Source organism: Mobula birostris, chromosome 6, assembly GCF_030028105.1.
Source record: "Mobula birostris isolate sMobBir1 chromosome 6, sMobBir1.hap1, whole genome shotgun sequence".
Taxonomy (NCBI): Eukaryota; Metazoa; Chordata; class Chondrichthyes; order Myliobatiformes; family Myliobatidae; genus Mobula; species Mobula birostris.
In genome coordinates this window covers 106,819,514-106,825,513 of record NC_092375.1, presented here as the reverse complement: position 1 = coordinate 106,825,513, position 6,000 = coordinate 106,819,514, and positions in this window count along the sequence as shown.

The following is a 6,000-nucleotide window of genomic DNA, read 5'->3' as shown; positions in this document are numbered from 1 at the left end:
TCAGCAGTATAATCCAAAGGAAAGCTTATGAAGCGATATGTTTGGCACTAGTTTGGCTGCAGGAGCTGCCAGAAGGATGTTCAATGATGTCCAGCTGCCTGAGGGTCTCCATTCTGGATTTGCTATCTACATTATTCCCGTAGCCTTCGTCTCTCCCGAGGCTGCCTGCAAGGTAGTGGGGCCATTTACTCATTGCTGGGGATCTGGTTCACAAGCACCAGGACATGTCCACACACCGGTGGGCCTGTATGCTACGCGTGCAGGGGCCAGACCTCAAATAAGAAAGATATGATCATGTTAATCGGGCATATTTCAGACCACCCAACAGTGCTAGGATTTAGGGAAACAAATTTGAAAAGAGATTGCAGACTGTTGCAAGAAACACAAGGTTGTTATAGGAGGTGATTTTAACTTTCCAGATATTTACTGTGAATTTCTTACTATCAAAGGACTGGAAAGGATAGAGATTGTCAAATGTGTTCAGGTAAGTTTTCTTCATCAGTACGTACAAGAGAGCATGTGATACTGGATCTGCTATTAGGAAATGCGAAAGGGCAGGTGACAGAAGTTTGTGTAGGGGAACACTTTGTATCAAGTGACCACAATGTCATTAGTTTCATATGCAAAATGATAAGTCTGGTCCACGGGCTGAGATTATAAATTGGAGTAAGGCCAGTTTTGATGGTATCAGAAATGATCTGGCAAGTATGGATTGGGACAGGCTGTTTTCTGGCAAAGGTGTACTTGGAAAGTGGAAGCCTTCAAAAATTATATTTTGAGAGTACAAAGCTTGTATGTGCCTGTCAGAATAAAAGGTAGGATAACAAGTGTAGGGAACCTTGCTTTTCATGTGATATTGAGAACCTGGTGAAGAGAAAGAAGGAGATGCATAGCAGGTATAGGCAAGTAGGAATGAATAAGATGCTTATGGAGGACAAGAAATGTAAGGGAAGACTTAAGAAAGAAATCAGGAGAGCTAAAGGAAGACATAAAGTTGTTCTAGCAGACAAGGTGAAGGAGAATCCTAAAGGATTTTGTGGATATGTCACCTGCCAAAGCATTGCAAGAGACAAAATTGGCCCTCTGGAAGATCAGAATGGTAATCTATGTGTGGAGACGAAACAGATGGGGGAGATCTGAAATGAATTCTTTGCACCTGCATTTACTCGGGAAATGACACAAAGCATATAGAAGTGAGGCAAAGCTGCATCAACTTCATGGACCCTGCACAGATTACAGAGGAAATCTGTCCTGAGGCAAATCCGAGTGGATAAATCCCCAGGGTCTGACAAGATGTTCCCTTAGACTCTACTGGAGGCAAGTGCAGAATTTGCCAACGTCCTAGCAGAGATGTTCAAAACATCCTTAGCCATAGTAGAGGTAGTAGAGGATTGGAGGATAGCCAATGTTGTTCCACTGCTGAAAAAAGGCTCTAAACATAAATTAGGAAATTATGGGCCAGTGAGTCTGACATCAGTTGTAGGAAAGTTATTGGAAGGTATTCTAAGGGACCAGATATATGAGTATTTGGATAGACATGGACTGATTGAGGATAGTCATCATGGCTTTATGTGTGGTAGGTCATGTCTAACCAATCTTATAGAGTTTTTCAAGGAAGTTATGAGAAAGTGGATGAAGGGAAGGCAGTGGATGTTATCTACATGGACTTCAGTAAGGCATTTGGTAAATACCCATGAGGGAGGCTGGTCTAGAAAGTTCAGTTGCTCGGCATTCAGGATGAGGTAGTAAATTTCATTAGATATTGGCTTTGATGGAGAAGCCAGAGAGTGGTAGTAGATGGTTGGCTGTCTGACTGGAGGCCTGGGACTAGTGGAGTGCAGCAGGGACTGTTGTTGGGTCCTTTGTTGTTTGTTATCTATATCAATAATCCAGATGTCAATGTGGTTACCTGGGTCAGCAAGTTTGCAAATGACACCAAGATTGGGGGTTTAGTGGACAGTGAGGAAGACTATTATAGCTTGCAGAGGGATCTGCATCAGCTGGAAAAATGGGCTGGAAAATGCTTGATGGATTTTAATGCAGACAAAGTGCGAGGTTTTGCATTTCAGTAGGACCAGCCAGGGTAGGGTTTACACAGTGAATGGTAGGACACTGAGGAGTGTGGTAGAACAAAGGGACCTGGGAATACAGGTACATAATTCATGGCATCACAGGTAGATGGGGTCGTAAAGAAACCTTTTTAGCATATTGGCCCTTATAAATCAAAGTATTGAGTGCAGGAGACAGGATGTTATGTTGAAGATGTATAAGACATTGGCGAGACCTAATTTGGAGTAATGTGTGCAGTTTTGGTCACATACCTACAGGAAAGATGTAAACAAAGTTGAAAGAGTACAGAGAAAATTCACAAGGATGTTGCAGGGACTGGAGGACCTGTTATAAGGAAAGATTGAATAGGTTAGAGCTGTATTCTTTAGAATGCAGAAGATTAAGAGGAGATTTGATAGTGTACAAAATTATGAGGATAAATGCAATCAGGCTTTTTCTATTGAGGTTGGGTGGGACTACAACCAGAGATCACAGGTTAAGGGTGAAAGGTGAAAAGTTTAAGGGGAACATGAGGAAAATTTCTTCAGTCAGAAAGTCATGAGATTGTGGAATGAGCTGTTAGCACAAGTTGCGCATGTGAGCTCGATTTCACTGTTTCAGAGAAGTTTGGATAGACACATAGATGGTAGGGATATGGAGGGTTATGGTCCCAGTGCAGGTCTTTGGAAGTAGGCAGTTTAAATGGTTTTGGCATGGACTAGATGGGCTGAAGAGCCTTTTTCAGTGCTGTATTTCTCTATGACTCTTTAACTTTAGGTATATAGGTTGAGATGCATTCTTCAGTATGTTGAGTTGGAGTTTATAGCTAATCAGGAAGGAAGGTTGTATATTTAATAGTTCAGTATAATTAGAGTAATATTGTAAATATATTGTTTCATTAAACATTGCTTGGTTACATAATTCATTACAGGTTATATTTAAAAGTACATGAATGGCATACGTCATCATATCATCACATCATATGTGTGCGAGGCGCTTAAAGCAAAAATCAAAGTAACACGCGCACATTCTGAGTTCCTGTCTTTTTCTTGCAATTAGTCTTACATTTTGAAGTTACAAATCATAACAGTTATTACCTTCAACCATCAGGCCCTTGAACCAGTGGGGATGGCTGTTATGGTTCTTGGATTTACTGAGTACACTTTGAACTTTGAACTTTTAACTTTGAAACTTAAATAAAGTTTCTCACTATACTTCGGTACATGTAACCATAATAAACCAATTTACCAATTTAAATTTACCAGTATTTATTTCCAGTCAAACAAGCACATTATATAACATCAATACTGTATTTACAAATAACTTAGCACCGACATTATAATCAGACACTTTCAGAAATATCTTAAACACTAGAGAATTGCTGCTGCTGTACAAGTCTATTTATCGCCTGGTCATTTTCACTGGACCTCAGTACATGTGACAATAAGAAACCAATTTACCAATTCAGCAGTTTTCAAAATCATAGCATCAGGGATGCCTTCATAGGTTACAGCTTGCTTGGTTAATACATTGACATTATCATTTCTCAAAATGCCCAACCCTCCTGCCAGTGTTTCTTTCTCTACAGAAGGTTCCAAATGTGTAAGGAGGTCTGAACTGTGATTCCTGAGATGTCTCACTCAGGTAGCCAGGAGTCAAGTCTGATGGGTGAATGTTGGTGGGAGACACAATCAATAAAAACTTTACAGCCCACCCAGATCCTGACCTTATCCAGTACCACTGCTCCTTAGCTCGAGAGTCAACAGATAGTGATCACTTGTCAACTAATGTTGTCAATCCCTGGATCAGAGAAGTTGTGTTGAACATAGAGTGAACATGGAATGAGAGTGCAGTAGAACAGAGGAATCTGGGAATACAGATCCATAATTCCTTGAAAATGACATCTCAGGTAGAAAGGGTTGTAAAGAAAGCTTTTGGCACATCAGCCATCATAAAACAGAGTACTGCGTACAGGAAATGAGATGTTATGTAGAAGTTGTACATTGGTGAGGCCAAATTAGACAATAGGACCATAAGGCACAGAAGCAGAATTAGGTCATTCTCCCAACCCATTCTTCTAAATTCCAGCAAGTACAGGCCCAGAGTGATCAAACGTTCCTCATACGTTAACCCTTCTGCTCCCGGAATCATTCTCATGAACCTCCTCTGAATCCTCTACAATGTCAGCACATCCTCTTTTAGATAAGGGCGCCCAAAACTGCTCACAATACTCCAAGTGAGGCCTTACCAGTGCGTTATGAAGCCGCAACATTACATCCTTACTTTTATATTCTAGTCCTCTTGAAATGAATGTTAACATTACATTTGCCTCCCTCATCACCAACACAACCTGCAAGTTAACCTTTCAGGAGTCCTACAGAGGACTCTCAAGTCCCATTGCACCCCGGATTTTTGAATTATCTCTCCATTTAGAAAATTGTCTACTTTTTTATTCCTTCTATCAAAGTGCATGACCATACATTTCCTGACACTGTATTCCGTCTGTCACTTCTTTGCCCATTCTCCTAATCTGTTTAAGTCCTTCTGCAGACTTCCTGCTTCCTCAGCCCTACCTGCCTATCTATCAATCTTCATACCATCTGCAAACTTGGCCACAAAGCCATCAATTCCATCATCCAAATCATTGACATGTAACATAAAAAGAAGTGGCCCCAACACAGATCCCTGCGGAACACCACTAGTTGTCGGAAGCCAACCAGAAAAGGCTCCCTTTATTCTCACTCTTTGCTCCTGCCGATCAGCCACTGCTTTATCCATGCTAGTATCTTTTCTATAATACCATGGGCTCTTGTTAAGCAGCTTTATCTGCAGCACCTTGTCAAAGGCCTTCTGAAAATCCAAGAACACAACATTCACTGTTTTTTGGAGTACTGTGTGCAGTTCTGGTCACCTACTTACAGGCTACATATCAATAAACTTGTAAGAGTACAGAGAAACTTAACAAAGATATTGGCGAGAATTAACATCATAAGTCCTGTACTCAATCCCTTGCTTTATGGAGGTTAATGTGCCAAAAGTTCTGTTTTCTTATCTGTATGTGACGCCGCTGTTAAGGAGTTAGTTTATGCATGTGTGTGCATTTCTTTATGAACTTTCAGAGACTTGTTAAAGGGTAACAATGGGTAAAATCGCACAATTAAATAGAGTGATACAGCAGGAACGAATCCCTTTTGCCCATTCACACTGGGCTCCTGCTTCAGGGTGGGAAATGGATTCCAGAAAGAGTGGTCCCCTACTGCTTGTCTCCTCCAAATCCTAGTATATTGGCCCCATGTGATTCTAGGCTTCATGTTCTATCAAGGATGTCAGAGCAGGTTTTATAGGAAGAATAAGTGGTTAGTGTAACACTACAATGGTGTGACATGGTAGTGTAATGGTTAGTGTAACACTACAATGGGAATGACACGGTAGTGTAGTGATTAGTGTAACACTACAATGGGAATGACATGGTAGTGTAGTGATTAGTGTATCCCTATCACAGAGCAGCAACCTAGGGTCAAATCTGCTACTGTCTGGAAGTTTATACATCCACCCATTGATCATGGGGGTTTTCCCACATCCCAAAGTCATGCGAGTCGGCAATTTAATGGTTACAGGGGTGTAATTGGGTGGCATGGGATCATTGGGCTGGTAGGGCCTGTTATTGTACTGTATCTCTAAATATAACCTAAAACAATTACAGCAGAGGAGGAAATGGAGAGGCTTTTTAACCTCGATGGGCATTGAGGCATATGGAAATTGCGATGGAAAGCCAAACATAAAGGCTGATTCCAGGGATCGTTGTGTACACAAGGGTTAAAACAGGTTTTGTTCATGTCTTTGGTTATCAACGTAAATGGAAATTTGTTTGGACATAGCAAGATCAGGCATAGCCTCACCGAATAGTGGAGCAATTAATGTTTTTTTAAACATTGAGAGACTTTGGGGAAG